This window comes from Acomys minous (genome assembly GCF_964271855.1).
Source record: "Acomys minous genome assembly, chromosome: 8".
Lineage (NCBI taxonomy): Eukaryota > Metazoa > Chordata > Mammalia > Rodentia > Muridae > Acomys > Acomys minous.
This window is the reverse complement of record NC_140489.1, coordinates 42,308,377-42,327,799: the sequence shown is the minus strand read 5'-3', so window position 1 is coordinate 42,327,799 and position 19,423 is coordinate 42,308,377. Positions and strand designations below refer to the sequence as shown.

Below are 19,423 nucleotides of genomic sequence, written 5' to 3'. Positions count from 1 at the left end.
TCAGGAGACCGAGGAAGCACAATTGGACTGGAGAGTTTGGGTGTTGGGTGGCAGATCCTGCGCTGCACACTACAGCTGTTCCTTTATCTCCCTTTCTGCAGGCGGTAAGGGAATGAGGCAGCAGATAGACCCAGTTTCCCAACGTCAACACCTGCCCTGACTTCTCATCTGGTCTTGACGGAGCAATAGAACCTATCCCCCTCTTGAGGATGCAATGTATGTTGTGAAAAAAGAAATAACAGCATATCTCCTGTGGAGGTTGAAGGCTCGACCCTGTGCCTCTCACCCTTTACTTCTGTTGTAGGCTGAATGAGCACTAACCAGAAGCCACATGAGCTCGGGCCCTGTAACTTCAGCACCCCAGAAGCCAGTGCATGGGGTACGAAGAGCTATTGCCACTCTGTGGAATATCTACTACTAGGGATTTTCAGACCCTTAAATAAGTCACACATAGAGAAATCCAGCATCCAAGCATGGCCAAAACCCTAAGGAGTGACCACAAGCCTTCCACTCCTCAAACACAAGCCTGAGGGTCTGAAATGGGGCAGGTCAGTTTTGTCTCTTAGCACCTTACAGTCTGAGCCCAGTTGGAACAGGCAGAGAGGAGAGGGTTTTAAGATTCCACATCCGAAGTGTACAGTTTAAACTAAAACTTACATACTAACAAAGGCATGTGCATTTGGTTGATTGCCTAATATATCTATGTATTTTGAGCAAGTACATGATTTTTTAAAGTATTGGATTTGATGGAGTTTACTGAATTAAAAAAAAATACTATGGAACAAAAATATCAATTTAATGTAAAGGTTATTTAAAAAGGCTTACCTATAGCAACATAATCTCTCACACACTTGCATCTCCCCATTTACCAGTCATCCATACTGTGTGAGACAGGTCCTACTGGACTCAGGAGCAAACAGAAGGACAGGATTTAAACAGCTTGTCTTAGGCCACACAGCTGGCAAGTGGCAAGGATTCAAACCCAGGATATGGACTTCAGATAATCCTAGCCATTCACACTGCTGTCACTCAGGACAACCTAGCCCTGCCCTCTGGACTCCGGCAAACCTTGAATGGTTGAAAGGAGGGGAGAAGGAGAGATGTGGGTAAGTCCATACCCAAAAAATACCCTTCAAAGACAACTGGCTATGGAGAAATAGCCTTTAAAATGGTGACACTGGAACGCTGTGCTTGCTGGATCAAGCGCAGCCTTCACTAAGGGCTGGAGAGGGCCTCTCTGCGAGACTTCTATGATCCTGAAGGAGAGCACTTCCAGACCCTCCCAACTCTCAAAGCCAAAGCCAGTTAGTTTGCTTTGCTTCATCCTCAGTCAAAATACATGCCACCATTTTGTAACTTTTAGTTACTTTCAAGGCAATACAAAACAGGGAAGGCAGAATCAAAGAATGGGATTTTCCCTGAACTCTGATACCATAGTTTTTTTTTGTCTCTCTCACATCTAGATTCATTTGTTTAGGAGATTGGGGCTTTTGTTAACTTATATATCTCCAGTTTCTACAACAGGGCATGCTACACCACATATCTTTTTAGAATACCTTCAGTTATTTAAATTTATGCATATAAGCCTGTGTGAGAGTATCTGCACGTGTGAGCACCAATGCCTGCAGAGCCCAGAAGAGGGTGCCAGATGACCTGGAGTTGGAATTATGGGGAAATGTGAGATGTCTTATGTATGTTGTAGAAACCAAAGTCAGATCCTCCTCAACAGTATGTGCTCTTAAGCACTGAGCCATCTCTCTAGCCACTCAAAAACTGAATTTTATTCCAAAACACAATCACCTCAAATACTCAGAAAATATATTTGAGATGGGGCTGTATCACAAATAAAGGCTCTTTCTCATTTTCCATATTGTAAACAAGTAATATATGATATCTGATTTTTCAATTTTCATTTTTGTTATGAAATTTCATACATGTATACTGTATTTCTAGCATTTCCATCCTATTCACTCCTCCTTTGTCTGTCTCAAATTTATGACCTCTTCTTCTTTGTTGTTGTTGTTATAGACAGACAGACAGACAGACAGATACACACACACACACACACACACACACACACACACACACACACACATTCATTTGGTGCTGCTCATTAGTGCATCCATGTTTAGTACTGGCGACTGGAATTTGATACCTATTGGGAGGCTTGTTCCTGGAGAATACTGAAACTCCCTCTCACAATGGCCATTAATTACCGCTTCATCTGGAGGTGGGGCCTTGTGGGACTTCACATAAGTGTAGCTCCTACTCCTCATCAAAGACACTTGGTTTTGCAACACATAGAAATCAAGAGCAATCCACGGTGGTTAAAATGCAGAGAACAACTGACCTTGTGGTGCTCACAACCCCTACACCAAGGTTCAGGAAACAGCACAGAAAACAGGGAAGAAAAATTGTTAGAGCCAGAGGACCAATATTTCACCAGCGAGATAATGTCTCCAAACATGAGAGAAAAGCTGCACCTATGAAGTCTGTGTTTTTTATTGTTGATAACTACATCAACAACTATCTGCTAAGTTGATGCAGATATTGTTCCATGCTCAATGTCTGGCACACAAGTAGGTAGTTAACAAAGGCATGCTAAGTAGGGTCAATTCTGACCACAAATCTATTTGTGAAGGTTCTTTATTCAGAATACTTATTCAGATTCATTATAGGGATATAACAATATCTATTATGAGCTTAATTTTTAGCTTACAACAATACTCAATTTTCTTCATAAAAAAACCAAGATAGGTACAGAAAGTTAAAGCTACTCATAAAACAAAGAAATGAATTTATGTTTTCAAGGTCTAAAAGCCCACCTATTGGGCTCTACCATAAATAGCTTCATGTCTTAAGAACAGTTCTTGCTTTGTTGTATGCCAGAGACACAGCATTATCTGTGAAACAGATAGTGCTAACTAGGTAACTCAATGTATTTAAAAAACACTGCATATAACAAGCCTTCCCTCTAAGTTCTCATGGCTTTGAAGATAACTTTATGAACCTACATTTCTACAGTAATTATTCTACACCACCATTGCAGGATTATCTAATTAACACTATTGAATGCTTCATTCAATGGAACATTTATCTTGACATTTTTATCATGACCATAATGAAATGTTTCAAGCAAATAACATAATGGAGAGACTGACTAATAGATTTTATTTAGTAAAACCCTTTAAGTATAGTTTGTATTGTTTAGATGAAATAATTCTAACTGCTACTTTTTGACCACAAAAAAACCTGTGAATAATAAGATTCCTTATGATGCTGTTGAATTTTTCATGAGTATGTATTCACAGAAAGGAACCAGTATCCTAATTATTTGACATAAACTGTATAGATTAATTTTATATAATGCTGATTACTCCAAGAAACCAGCATTAAAATGATCCACAAAGAGATCATTATTTTTTGAGAGATGAAGAAAAATGTAAATCTATGATTATCAATATAGTATTCAAATAAATCAGTTTTAAAATTTCCCCTCATTATTAAATAACCTTTGACTTGATGTACTCTAGAGCTACCTCTTGTCCAATAGTAAAACAAATTTCTACTGAACATCACAAAAACGAAAGATAAAATTATAAACAGAAGCGCGGGCATCAGGCTACACTTCTTGCTGCACATTATCAGTGCCATGCATAATAGCCTGCACTGTATCAGCAAAGAGGTTTATTTCCTTTAAGCTTTCCTCTTCTGTGCTTCATTGTGTTCTGCAGAACCTGCTGGAAGGTTTAATTTATTTAAATGATAAAAGCTTCTTAAATGTAACAGGGAACATGGCCAAGTGAGCTTTCCATTTCAAAAGTAGGACATTTGATCATAAAAGTGATATCAAAATTGAATAATTTGAATGTGTACTGAACTTTGAAATCCAATAGAGGTAGAGGAGAGGAATCATTTGTTTAATGACGTGGGTTTAGCATTATGTAATTTGTAGAGAGATAGAGGCGTTTTCTCTCAAATGGCCCATCGCTTTCCAGATCTGTGAGTCCAAGGAATTGACTGGGACTTTCCAGTTCTATGCAGTCAAGCAGTGGGCAGCTCTGGCTCAGCTTACTCTCCTGGGATCCAGTAGCTCTGACTCTTTGGTTCACATCGTTTTCCATACACTTAGTCACTCGTTCTAATTCTAGCTGTTCCACACCATTTCAGCCTGAGCAAATGCAAAGGAGTGTTTGTTAAACACTATGCCAGGCAGATCAGAGGCTGTGAGCCCTTAATAAGCTACATGATACTCATCTCTCTCTCTCTCTCTCTCTCTCTCTCTCTCTCTCTCTCTCTCTATCTCTCTTAAATAAAAATAAATGTTAAAAATATTTTTAAAAAACACTGAAGGAAACTGAATGACTTCTGTGACCACATTCACTAGAAGCCACCACTGGGGAGCTGGAATGTCAATATCCATGAGATAAATTCATGTGAATATAGACATTTCAGCACAGATGTAGACAATGTTATTGGTCCTGTGGCTGCTGTGGTACACTTAACAAAGGAGTTCAGCCTGTCACTCTGTTTTTCTCCCAACTCTTCACTTTATTTACTATTATTTCCATTCATAGTTGTTTCCATTTGACAGATGAGGACAAGAGAAATTAATTATATGAGTCACCTAAACTTACCTTGCTACCTTCATGATAGCCACAAATAATATAAAGTATCTAGGTGTAACTCTAACCAATCAAGTGAAAGACTTGTATGAAAAACCTCAAGTCTCTGAAGAAGGAAATTGAAGGAGATATCAGAAGCTGGAAAGATCTCCTTTGATTGTGGATTGGGAGATTCAACATAGTAATAATGCCCATCTTACCAAAAGCATTCTACAGTTTCAGTGCAGTCCCTATCAAAATACCCACACAAGTCTTTACAGACACTGAAAGACCAATTCTCAACTTCATATGGAAAATCAAAAAACTCAGAAAAGCCAAAACAATCCTGTACAATAAAAGATCTTCCAGAGGAATCTCCATCCCTGACCTCAAGCTGTACTACAGAGCAACAGTAATAAAAACAGCATGGTACTTGTACATAGAAATAGGCTGGTTGACAAATGGAATTGAATTGAAGACCCAGAAATAAACCCACACCCCTATGGATACTTGATTTTTGATAAAGAAGCCAAAACCACACAATGGAAATATGATAGCATCTTCAACATTATGAAGCTGGTCTAACTGGGTGTCTACATGTAGAAAAATGCAAATAAATCTATATTTATTACTCTGCACAAAACTAAAGTTCAAGTAGGTTAAAGACTTCCACATAAAACTAGACAAACTAAATCAGTTAGAAGAAAATTTGGAGAATAGCCTTGAACTCATTGGCACAGGAGACAACTTCCTGGACAGAACACCCATAGCTCAGGCTCTAAGACCAACAATTAATAAGTGAGACCTCATGAAACTGAAAAGCTTCTGTAAGGCAAAGGAAACTGTCTACAGACTGTGAAAAGATCTTCACCAACCCTTTATTTGACAGAGGGCTAATTTCCAAAATATAAACAACTCAAGAAACTAAATATCGCCAAACCAAATTATCCAATTAAAAAATGGGAAACAGAACTGTAAAGAGAATTCTCAACAGAGGAACATCAAATAACCAAGAAACACTTAAAGAAATGCTCAGGGAAATGCAAATTAAAATGACTCTGAGATTTCATCTTACACCTACCAGAATGACTAAGATCAAAAATTCAAGTGACAAGTTCTCTGCTTTATGTATGGACAGAAGAAAGACATCTGCAAATCTTCATTCATGCCATACGAAGAATGGCATCTAATAATAAGTCACAGGGATTCTGTGACCCACAAGAAGCCTTGTCTATGCATAGACATTCATGTCTCAGCCAGTCTCACTGCTATTCCCATGTAGTGGGATTAGCAATATACATTACCTGCTTATTCTGCAGTTTGAATTCCTTACATCCCGGTTGTAGCCCCCTCCCACACCACCTCCAGATCCCACCCTCCCTCCCCTAGTCCTTAGAAAGGGGAGCCCTCCTCCCCTAACACCTGACCTTAGCTTATCAAGTGTCACCTGTACTACTTGTGTCCTCTTCCTCTGTGGCCTGGCAAGGCCACCTTGCCAGAAAGGAAGTGATAAATGTTGGGCGGCTTGGGTGCATGTCAGAAGTAGTCTCTACTTCTCATATTGTAGGACCCACAAGGTAACTGTGCTGCCTATTTACTACATCTGAGCAGAGCATCTAGCTCCACATCATACACGGACCTTGGTTGGCGCATCAGTCTCTGTATTGTAATGTGGTTGTCCTGCATTAAGTGGCTAATATCCGCTTATGAGTGACGATATACGATGCGTGTCATTCTGGGTCTGGTTTACCTCACTCAGGGTGGTTGTCTCCAGTTCCATCCATTTGCCTGCAAATTTCAAGATTTCCTTGTTTTTGATAGCTGAATAGTATTCCATTGTACAAGTGAACGATAATTGCCTAAAAATGGGCAAGCTTGGATACAGGAAGAGTCGACAGCCAAACTCTGCCAAGACAGGGTAAACAAGTCCTCAGTAGTTCCTGCCTCACAAATATGTCTGTCAGATATATTGGGTCAGAAGGCTATAGATGATGCCCCAACATTACAGAGAGTTTTTGGTGATTGTTCAGGCAGCAGACTGTCTCTGTCATTTTTTTTCATTTTGGAAGCTGCTAACCTGTGCTTCCGAATCGCTCAGGTAATTAAGTTTTATTCCCTCTCAAGTTTCTGATGGAGTTGAAGGCCAGATAGTTTAGTCTTACAATTAAGCTTAGCTGTTTAGGGCTTAAGATGTTTTTAGGTCTAGATAGATGTTATAAGTTGATAGAGATGAGATATGATAGATATTGATTTTTTTCATTCAGAATTTTAGATTCACCAAGTAAGGAAAGATGTTTTCTTCCAGTTTGCCAAATACAAATAGCCAAATCACTATTAATGTAATGTTTACATATTTCTTGATTGTTTCATGGTTCTCCTTGCTGCATGTAGTTAATTTTATTTATGTGTAATAATGTAAACATATATGTATAAAGAAATATAATAAAAAATTCAAGTGACAGCACATGCTGGCAAGGATGTGGAGAAAGGGGAACACTCCTCCATTGCTGCTGGGAGTGGAAACTTGTACAACCACTTTGGAAATCAATCTGATGCTGTCTCAGAAAACTGAGAATAGTGCTACCTCAAGATCCATACTACTCCTGGGTATATACCTGAAAGATGCTCCACCATACAACTAGGACATTTGCTCAACTATGCTCATAGCCAGATTCTGGAAACAATCTAGATGTCCCTCACTGAAGAATGGATTAAGAAACTGTGGCACATTTACACAATTGAAAACCACTCAGCTATTAAAAAAGAAGGAAATCTTGAAATTTGCAAGCAAACGAATGGAATTTGAAATGATCTTCCTGAGTTAGGTAACCCAGACCCAGAAAGACACACATGGTATATACTTACTTATAAGTGGATATTAGTGCAATGTAGATGTCATGTGGGAGACTCCACCCAGTGGGGGATTGGGGCAGATGCTAGGACTTGCTGCTGTACTCTAGGTGGAGAGCTGAGAATGGTAAGCAAGAATGGGGGGATGGAAGGACCCAGGGGATTCAGGAAACCCAGGAGACCATCCAGAGTGGCACATCTGGACCCAGAGGGCCCTTCACAAACTATTGCACCAACCAAGGACAGTGCAGGCAGAAAACCTAGATCCCCTGTTCAGATTTAGCCAAGAATAGCTCATTCTCCATGGTTGTGTGGGGAGCAGAGACTGCCTCTGACATGAACTGTGGCGCTCTGGATTTGATCGCCTCCCCTTGGTGGAAGAATATGCAGGCACACAGAGAAAGAGGATGCAGGCTATTGGGATGAGATCTCATAGGCTGTGGTCAGACGGTGGGAAGAGGGGCCACCCTGTCAGAGGTCTAGGGGAGGGGAATAGGGTGGAAAAGGGAGGGAAGGTGGGGACAAGACAATACAAGTGAGAGGCGAGCAATTGGGATGTAATATGAATAGTTTACATAAAAGCATTTCCAAAAGCTAACACCAGTGTTCATTCTGTTATTCTATGCTAATATTGTGGGGTGTGTGTGTGTGTGTGTGTGTGTGTGTGTGTGTGTGTGTGTGTGTGCATGTGTGTTTAAATTTTTCTTTTGAACCTGGCACAGTGGTTTACACCTTTAATCCCAGCACTCAGAGACAGAGGCAGACAGATTGCTGTGTGTTTGAGGCCAGCCTGATCAGCATAGTGAGTTCCACAGCCACAGCTAAGAAGTAAGACCCTGTCTCAAACAACAAAACAAAACCCTTTTTCTGTAGTTCATAGTGTACTCTGAATATGTTACCCTACAAGATTTCATTTGATATCATCCTTTTTTTTTTTTAAAGCAGGAACAGACCTAATATGCGGCTTCAGCTTTTGCCTGAGAAGAAAACGTCTTGCCTCAGGGATGCAATTACTGAGGGGGAATATTTACAATAATTTTATGTGTTTTTCCACAGTAAAGGCAATTTTCTTTAGCTCCTGCATATGAACACAGCTCTTGGACATTTATTTACATTTTAGTTGTGTCTACATTTGATTTAACGTACAGTAGCACAGTTTCCCTTTAGCATCACAGAGATTCAGGCTTAAAGGTAAATAATCTAGAAAGACTTAGAAATGCACATGCCATCCATGTAACTACTTCAGTATTTTACATGTGGAATCAAAATTACACTTAAAAAAAAAGATGGTGAGGGATTTTGGTGTTTCTTAATTTTGTGCCGTTTTGAGAGCGGCATTGTAAGGGGGTCACCATTCCCCTGTCACCACGCACATCTTCTACCTCCTATTAGGGTTTGTGCAAGGTATGGAATTTTACGTTCTTTTGTCAAGTGAGGCTCTTTGAGAGGACAGTACCAAAGGTTTAAATATTATCTTACTCCATCTTGCTACAAAATACATGGTTGAAGAGCATGGTGCGCAGCTCAGGGGAGGACCTCACAGCAGAGGGCGTCACAGTGGTGGGCTCCATGTGAAAGGAGGGGGTGTCAGGGAAGGTGCTGGACTTACAGTCCCAAAGAGGCTCAAATCAATCTCATGACTGTGATGATCCCATCACGTCACTAGTACCCACTGGCCTTAGCTCTCAAAGCTCACTTCAGGAGCACCCCACTGCCACACAGAAGCCTTTGGGGCGAACACTGTATCTAAACTGCATCAGGTGCTATGCCCAACTCCATCTCCCTGCATCTATGTGGAGCCTGTTATGCTCCCTTTGTCCTTTTAAGTACCAGTTGTTTTTCAAGGTCTTTCTAAACCAAAAAGGTATTTTATCGTGATGTGTACCTATGTGATGTAAAATAGATCCTGGCTGTTTATGTTCATTCTAATGAAAGTCATAAATATAGCACATATTCACCCAAGTTCAAAGCTGAGAATGTGGTCTTCAAGTATTTGCTATGAAAAATTTAAAAAAAAATCTAGCTCAAAGTTCTTTGCTCTATACCTGGATCTCAATCCCCTGGCCCCGACCACCCTAGGAGCATGCAAGTGACATAGCCTTATCTACTTGGGCCATTTCCACCTTTATTTAATTTAGTAGAACACTACTAGAAAAATATTAACAATTAGTGTCACTTTCAATTTGAAATCCCTTCTGAAAGAGACTTGGTGTTTGGGTCACTGGAGTACCAGGCCTGGCCAGGGCTCTAACTGGCTTTGTGACCTCAGTAGCAAGTTCCATGATCTCTCTAGGTATTAGACTGTTTACTGCACTAATAATAACCTGACTGACAGGGTTTGTCTTTTTAGCAGTAGCTATCTTTGAATAGATAAAGCAGGCAGTAATATCTGACTCTTTCAAAAGAGCACAGTCTACCCTATGCTCTTGGAGTTATTCTTTACATAATTTCTTGCTAGGAATAACATTCCCCCTCGTTTTCTAGGTGTCAAATTTTTCCATGTACCAACTGCTGAGATTTCTGTGACCCTCAGTAACAATTATAGATCCAGGACACATAAGTACACAATTTATTTATGTTTTGACTCTGCGTCTGCTAGCGCCAACTGCTCACACGCTGTGCGGAGGAAAGATGAAAACTTGCTGCTAATTAGCGAGGCTTGTGCTCCTAAACATTGCTGGCCAGTAATTGAATCTCAGTGTCTAGAGTCAAGCACCAGCTAATAACTTTGTCCCCACAGAGTTGACCTGTGATTAGTTAAGTCTAGTCAAAGAAGACAGAAGCCCTGCGGACTGCATTTTTGGTGTTGCAGTTGCCAGGAGTTGGAATCTGTAGTTTTCAAAGAGACCCAGCGTGAGTGATTGAGAGACGCCATCAACATGCATGTACGTGGGCACCCAGAGCAGAGCCTGCAGGGGCCTGATTAATGATGTCTGAGCTGTCCTCAATGGGAATTCTGGTTAAAGGGAACTTACCGCATTATTGGGGCATGAGTTGGGAAATTTAACATATGAGCATTATTGTTAAAATATATGCCAATTTCATAGACAACTTCTTAAATAGTCACGCCTTTGGTATCAAATATATTATTTGCTCATGAAGAACATATGTTGCTAATATTTATTCTATTTGAAAAGAATCATTATCAGTCAAATAAACATCCTTATAAACAGTCAAAATAAACATCCTTCTATTGTATCATAAGTTGGAAGAAGCCCACATTATACACATTGGCATGAGGAGAAAATTCCCTACTAGCATGATCTATAGAAGCCCAAGGAGGGTGTCAGCCCTGTTTTCTTAGTAAAAGCAGGCTAGACTAAAGCAGATGACTCTTCAAGGATTTTGGCTCTGCCTTTGAAAGAAGTATTTTTAGGAGATCATGGGGTGTGAGAATTGAAAAAAAAATAAGAATTCATATTTTTCAGAGTCATCTGGACTCCAGGCACAATTTGTCCACAGAAAATGTACATGCCTTAAACAAATGCAGGTGTATACATACTTGTGGTTTGAAAGATTGACAATTGTTAAGATGTAAAAGTTTTTCTAATTGATTCTTGGATTTAAAAAAATCAAAATTGAATGTTAGTAAGATCCTTTTGCAAAATTTAATGACCTAAGCCTACAATTTACATGGAAATGCCAAAAGGTCTAAAAAATCTAACTGGTGTTTTTTGAGAAAAAAAGTATAATTTATGCCACCCATATTTCAATATTAAAACTACAGCAATAAATATGATATGGTGCTGGCATACCATAAAACAAATTAGCAGAACAGAGTGCTAGAAATAGAGCCACATGCCATTGGACACAGACTTATGATGGTGGCAATACTAGTACAGGCTAGAGATACAATAGTCTTTTCTATATAGATAGAAGTTAAACTGAATTTCTATAAAATATATTGTATCTCAGCCTTTACTGTTCCCACACACAGCAGCTGTAAGTATATCATAGACCCATGGTAGGAGAAAGAAATAAAGAGAAAAATATAAAAACACTTTCTTGACTGTAGTATATAAAAAAGTTTTAAAACATTACACAACACACATGCATGCACGCACGCACACACATTTAAGAGGAAAAACAAAACATACTCATCTGTAGTAAGAGTCTATAGGATGTTTTTGTTCCTTGAAAGATACTCAAAGAGGACCAAAAGGCAAGGAAGAATGAAAGGAGGTAAATACAACATAAAGTCAGATATTATACATAAGTTTAGCCTGATATGATATGATATGAAGATATATTGCATTATGTACATTGAGTGAATACATGTGTAGACACATTTACAAACACATGTTCTCAATAAAGGACTTCTATCTGAAATCTATAAAAGATGCTATAAGTTCCTACAATAGATAGGTCCAAGGGAAAATTTATCATTTAAAAAATTTAAAGTTATCTAAGTAGTCATTTGACACAAAACTGTGCCTCCTTTAATTAGACATTAAGATAATATAATTTAAACCCACAATGTATTTAATTTACACAATCCTCAGTATAGTAAAATGAAAGAAATACAAATGGTCTAAATAAATTAAATAAGAATCCTATGTATGGTCCAGTACAGGAAAAAGGAACATGACCAAGGGATTTAAATATAAAATGCAAGTATGAAGTAGAGGAATTCACGCCATGGAAACAGACTAGAGTCACCAGCCACTGCTTCCCAGCCTCTGTAATATGTATTGACTGATGTCCATAGCATATCAGATTCTCCAAGTGGCTAAGTTGTAAGCCGCTACTTCCCTCAGCTGAACTGTGTGTAGTTGTTATCTGCATAAAAATTTTCTGGTGGTCTCCTGCTTTATTTAAAGTCACAAAAACCCAGAGGCTCAATTATGATTTCATCTTAACAAGATGAGCACCTCAAAATATCAGTAATAGAATGTGCATTTGTAAAACTTACAGTTAAAATAAGAACACCTAACCAGCATATTCCATCAATCTATAATGGCGAGGCTCCATACAATGCTCTTTAAGAATGAAAGTTCTAGTTTATTCTGGCTGGTTCAACTTGACCTTCCTTTTCTAGGAAAAATCCTTCCTGCATTTCATTTGCATCAATTGCCAATGGCAAGGTAAGATTAACTTGCTTATAAGACTGTTGATAGGCATAATATATTATGGTATCTAAAGCTCCAAAGAGTGCCTGACATATAACATATTTGTTAGTTTTTCTGATACCTGTCACATCAGATAAAAAAACGCTATCATAGTAAAGATGTTGGATCAATAAAGTGGATATAGAGAGTGAGGAGTAATGACTGTGGTTGTCAACTGCATGAAGCTACTAACATTAACTGGTATGATAACATGGAAGAAAGCTTCACAAATCGTTAAGCAGGAGCTTTGAATCACAGTCAGGATATAAGATCCAACCAGCCAGGAACTGTGGGCAGAGTGATGCAGACAGTAGAAAGGTACAGAAAGCTAATAACATGGTGCATGCACAATCTTGTGCTGGTCTTTATTCTTGGCATCAAGCATTCTTTGAGATAAGAGTGGAAAGTTAAGCTGAAAGGATAATTTTACTTTAAAAATTCATTATTTGTCAATAACCTTTGAGTTCCATAATAGCAGTCACTTTTCTTTTCCCCAATTTTTTATCCTGTAGCACATTCCCTCTTCCACATAAAACACACTCTCCTGGTTGACATTCCACTCACTGTCCAGTGACAGTGCCTCTGTCACCCCATCTAGATCATTGTCCTCTTCTGATTTATAAATTTCAGTATACTCAAGTTTCTATCACTTGAAGTAACAGTCATACCTTGAAGAATGACATTTGTATGTTGCTGTGTCTATTTTCTAAAATATACATTAATATTCCTAAAAGGGATCATCTAAATTTAACATATATTAGAGGCAGTGGTACTATCATTAATTATTCCTAGACAACCAACATAATTCAACACTAGAGTCAACTCTCTCTCTCTCTCTCTTTCTCTCTCTCCCTCTCCCTCTCTCTCCCTCTCTCTCTGTTTCTCTCTATCTCTGTCTTTGTCTGTCTGTCTGTCTGTCTGTCTGTCTGTCTGTCTGTCTGTCTCTCTCTCTCTCTCTCTCTCTCTCTCTCCTCTCTTTCTGCTTCTCTCTCTCTCTCCCTCTCTCTCCTTCTCTCTCCCCTCTCTTAGCTAATAGGCATTATCAAGTCTCAGAGAAATATACTGACTTTCCTGAGAAACAAGATAGCACCTGCGTGGACTACTGGACTCTGATTGGAACCAGCTCCTGGATGAGACTTGCTATTGTCTCTTCTGAACTCCAGATATAAGCAGGATTCAACTTTTATTTTTAATTATGCGAATGTGTGTATGGAGACACAGTATGTGTCTGTAAGTGCAGTACCCAACAAGGCCAAAAGAAGGCATAGTATCCCCCAGAGCTGTAGTTACACTAGTTGGGAGCTGCACAATTGTGAGCGCTGGAAAGTGAACTCAGGTCCTCTGAAAAGCCACTAATGTTTTTAACCAAAAAGCCATCTCTCCAGCCCTCACACCAGAGATTTCTAATGGCCTGAACCTCTTGCCTACAACAAGATAGACAACATTTCTTCTAGAGATAAGAGCAACCATAATACTGACAAACTGTGAACTGAAGTGATGTGCAGATGTCCAGGCCACACCTGGTGTGCTGCCACATAGGACCATTTTAATGTTTCCAGCCTTGGGAGTTACATAGTTAGCTACTGTCATTCATTGCCTCATGAAATTCACTTAGTCATACACACAAGGCACACATGACATCTTAGGACCAGTGGTGCAGCCAGGGGACCACGAAGCTAAAAGATGGATTCTGTCTGGGTCTCTGCATCTCGAATGGAGACCTGTTTGAGACTGGTAAATACACAGTAGTACATTTTCTTCTGTCATGGCACTTAAATTTGAGGGCTTACGGATTTTGAAAAGTACTGTTTCCTTTACAAGGAAACAAGAGTTTTCTATACATTTTCACTTTGATTTCATTTTGTTATTAATTTTTATAGAACTAAAGTCAAAGAAAATTATAATCTAGAATTCTCTGAATGAAAAAAGAAGTCTTTTTCTTTATAGACTGCAAAAAACACAGTTATTCTTGACATTTACTATAAAGTAAAAATATAGCTTTAGGACAGTAGATAGCATGCTGGGACAAGAAACACATAAAGAACTATTTTCTGGCCCTTATTTTACTAATGTGAAATAAAGTGGCTGTTAAGATGCAGTTTTTTAATTTCTAGTGTTGGCTTGGAAGTAGTGGTGCCTGTAGATATGATTACCCCATCTTCTTTGATGCTTATGGGAAAATGGTTCCAGGGGAGGGGAAATCAATAACTTTACAAGTAGTAGTGGCCACCATAGATCAATTTACTACAATCAATGGCACAGGGATCGATTTACATGACTAGCATTCCTTCCTTTTTTGTTTTCCTTTTGTTGTTATTCGCTGTAAGGGCAAAGAAATCACTCCAACTTATTTTATCTTGCTTTAACATCCAAAGAAACTTCCTTCCATATCTCATCAGGATCAGCAAAAAGGGAATGTTTATTTCTCAAATGAATCTAACGATGCAAGACAGCCACAGGAAATTCTTCATTTCTACTAGATAAGCTTGTGCATAGCTAAAATAGATCCTGACTAGCAAAAAGATCTTTCTCTCCTATGCAAACACCAAAACTGGGAGACTAAATGTGGTATGTTGGCTTATGCCCATAATCCTAGCACCTTGGAGGCTGAGGAAGGACTGCAATACTGCTGTGAGTTCAAGTCCAGCCTGAGCTACAAAACAAGCCTATTTCAAAAAAGGGAGGGGACGGGGGAACATGGTAAGAAGGAAAAGAAAGAGGGGGGGACAAAGGAACAGTGACAGTCATGTATAGTAGTCCTGATAGACTCATCTTTTTACTGAACTTATGTGTAAAACGGGAAACTTGAAGACCTTTGGCAAAAATAGCTGGCTCTTCAAAAAAAAAATATTAATTATCGGGATAAAAAGCTAAGGTAACCAAAGAAATGTCACTAAGGTCCAATTTGACTCTTCAAAAGGAGGAATCCTTTTGAAACTCCGTGTTGATTTGTCTGGTGTAGTTGCATGGATTCAGTAAAGGAGTTGGAAGCCTCCACATGGATTATAAAGATATAAATGAAGTATAACTTTGTATAAAAATCAGTCACAACTATATCCGATGCCTTTTGTGACATCTGCTGTAACATTATGATGAAATTTGCTACACTACAGCATAATGCTTGTGGAAATTTTGTTACCTAAGCATTAAAAAATAATTCTAAGAAAGTTGCCATGCCCATGGGCTTAAAACAACTAGAAATAAACTTTAAAAATAGCACCCTACAGAAGAGAAGAATCAAATGCCTTTCAGCTGTATAAAGGTGGGTTTTGAGGGATGGTAAACAGCAGCCTCGTGTCTAGTGACTCTGCCTTTCCACTGAATTATCTGTTGAGACTCTGGCCCTGGATCACCCTTTCATCTCACCTTCTTGAGTTACACTCTCAGGCTATCATTCACACACACACTGAATGAGAAAAATCAGTAAAACACAGAGGGCAATGTGATATCCCAGGACCTTTGCAGGATCAGCACTTTCTTTTCTCCTGTGATTGAGCTTATCATGTGGGGTTTTTTTTGTTTGTTTGTTTGTTTGTTTGTTTTGATTTGTTTTGTTTTGGGGGATTTTTTTTTCAAAATCCTCCCCACTCCTTGCCTCTTGCAATCTACCAAGGGTCACGCCTTGTTCATTGGGAAACTTGGTCTAAGAGATCAGCTCTTTCAATTTCTGTCTCTGCTCCCCTCACTACCTATAGATGAACAAAGCAGTGCCTCTCTCCTCTCCACTCTCCCTCCCTTCATCTGAGGAGCAAACTTTCTTCCTTCTGTGTAAAGCCTCTGATTTTGGCTCATCCAACCACCTGTTACCTTCAAGACGTTTTGACCATTCCTACATCCAGCAATAGCTTTAACTTCTTCTCTCTTGAAGCTTTGACCTTGGCTTTCAGCCCATCTCTAATTTGGTTAAGAAATGAGAGGGGGAAAAAGTCTATGGTACTCAAAACCCAATCCCTTCATCTACCTTTTTCAGCCACTGTAGTCATATTTTCTTCCTACTCTACGCAATTTAATGTACGATGGAGTAAATTCTAATTGCCTCTTCCCAGCCTTCTCTCCCCACTCTGTGCTCTGAGGTGCTAGCCTGTGTGACTAAATCAACAAGCTATGTGTTGCCTAGTTTTCAGTTGCACATCTCCAACAGGACCCACTAAAAAGGGGTGCAGGATAAGAGAAGACTAGGGCCTAGGGGCTTATTGCTACTATTTTAAAGAATCTCAACCTTTTGATAGATTCCTTCTCCATGTCTTACCTCTCCTGGACCATCCCTTCTTCTGTCTTTGTGTTTTTATATATCTCAAAGCTGCTGCATGCTGCCCACATTCAGGATGGGTTTTTCCTCTCTAGCTAATCACTCTGAAAGGAGTCTCACAGACACACAGGTCTTTCAGGATGAGGATGAAGAGTGCTTGCCCACACTTTGTATGCGAGTCCCTAATTTAGTTTTCTTTGGCAGTTAATCATCAGAATGACTGGGTTGGAAGACATCTAGCAGATTACTAAAGCTCACCTCTCTGCGTGCACACGAGGATGTCTCCAGAGATAAGCAACTCTGGGAGGAAATATTCATCCTGATTGTGGACAGCACTATCTTGTGGGGTGGGGCTGAGATGGAGGTAAAGAAAGAAGTCAGCTAACAGGTAACCATCGCTTCCTGGGTGCCACAAAATGAGCAGTTGTGCTCTACCATGCCCTCCCAACACAACGCACCACCTTACCACAGGCCAGGACTACTGCATTTCTCCCACGCTATAATGTTTGCAACCATGTGCCAAGATAACTTTTTCTCTTTTTAAGTTGTTCTGTGACACGTTTGTCATAGCAACAGGAAGTCTGACTGATATGTTCTCCTTCATTACCCATGAATAGTCTCCTAATCTCCAATATGATGGTGTTTGAAAATGGACCTTTAAGAAATAAGGGTACCTGCGAGGTGCTTATAAATGGATTGGTTCCTTGTAATATGAGACTCTTGAACTTTCTTCTCTCTCTCTGTTCTTTAACATGAGATGTTGCAAAGAGACAGAAATGTTCACTGGAACCCTATGTATCTTGAACATCCCATCTTCCAAAGCTATGAAAAATGTGTTTTCTTTTTAAGCCACTAGTTTATAATAATTTACTTACTCTACCTTACCAAAATGAGATACATATTATCTTGGCATCGGATTAAATTTACTCAATCAAAAGTCCTATTTCACCCCTCCCCTACGACTGTGACTGAGGGGAACTTCCTCCCCCTGTATATGCTCATAGGGTATCAAGTCTCTTGGTAACCTGCTATTCTTCCTCTGAGTGCCACCAGGTCTCCTCATCCAGGGGATGTGGTCAAATATGGGGCACCAGAGTTTGTGTGAAAGTCAGACCCCACTCTCCACTCACTTGTGGAGAATGTCCTGTCCATTCGCTAGATCTGGGTAGGGGTTTGAAGTCTTCTGCACGTATTGTCCTTGGCTGGTGCCATAGTTTGAGCAGGACCCCTGGGCCCAAATCTGCCTATCATAATGTTCTTCTTGTAGGTTTCTAGGACCCTATGGATCCTTCAACTTTGCCATTCTCCCATGCTTCCCTCATCTAGAGTCCCAATAGGATGTCCTCCCCTCTGTCCCACTTTCCTGGTAAGTGAAGACTTTCATGAGACATGCCCCTTGAGCTAGTGTGCAAATTAAGTGAGTATATACCATTTGACTCTTTCTGCTTCTAGGTTAATAAAAAAAAAAGTCCTATTTCACTCTTGTTCCCAAGTCTTCCTTATTTTAACCAGGATTCATCATAAAATCACTGTGGATACGTCAATGTTGGCTTTCTAAATAAAAGATCTGACCTTTCCACCACACTGTTTAAGAATCCTCAACGGTCCTAGTTTGAGCTCAGTCAAGTCACATAGGCATGTTCTTCCCTTTCTGACCCCTTTCTGTCTATCTTTGATCCAAGGAGCTAGAATCCTCATGGTTTGGTGCTTTATGTACCATTAATATCAAACTGGTTTTAGTTTCTGGTCCACGTCATAGTATTTTATGCCTGCATGCCATTGAAATCTGTCAATTTCTAAAATAACTTTGACTGTGTTATTTTATTGTGTCCTTAATGTTTAGAATAAGTCTAAGAAAATAGACCCTTTTCCTTTTATACTAACATTGTCCTCTCCACTGCCTCCTCCTGCTTCTAAGTGGCTATATTTGGACTCTAAGCTAGAATGACACATCTTTCAGGGTATTAAAATATTATATTGAAATTATCTGTCAGCACTCTCTCTCTTCTTCATCAAAACCTGGAAATTCCAAGGCACAGTCAACTATTCACAATTGCATAAGATAGCCACTTGGAATCAAAGCAAACACTCAACATCATCTTATAATCAAAAGTAAGTGTTCATAGTGACAAAAGTCTTGTTACTGTGGCTTTGTGGTCATTGTGGAGAAAATGTATACCAAAATACTACCAAGGGTCCTAATAAGATTCTATTCTGATGTATTTCAGTTTTTCTAAGTCTTGAACTGATACACCATAGGCAAAAGATGATAAACTAATGTGAGATCTTAGACTATGTACTCACTTGAAATAAAAACAAGTACAGACAAGTTCATGAGATAGTTCACTTTATGGCTATATGCACTAAGAAAATATGTCATATCTACCTATATGTATGAGAAGTGATGTCCAGTGCTTGTCACCAAAACCTAATTAAATATCTTTTTTAATATTAAACATTTTTAATTTTATATATACATTTATATTATTACACATATATACAATGAACTACCTACAGCCAGAAGAGCCACAAAACAATCAGGAATTATATAAATGTTACATTCATAGTGTTTTGGCTATTTATATTTGGCAAATTTGAAGAAAACTTTCCTA

At 39.2% G+C, this 19,423-nt stretch overlaps 1 protein-coding gene across 1 annotated transcript in view; it reads right to left on the bottom strand.

The window, feature by feature from the left end:
• KCNH5 (potassium voltage-gated channel subfamily H member 5) overlaps positions 1 to 19,423 on the bottom strand; it is a 295,802-nt gene that overhangs the window by 13,100 nt on the left and 263,279 nt on the right. The window lies entirely within an intron of this gene.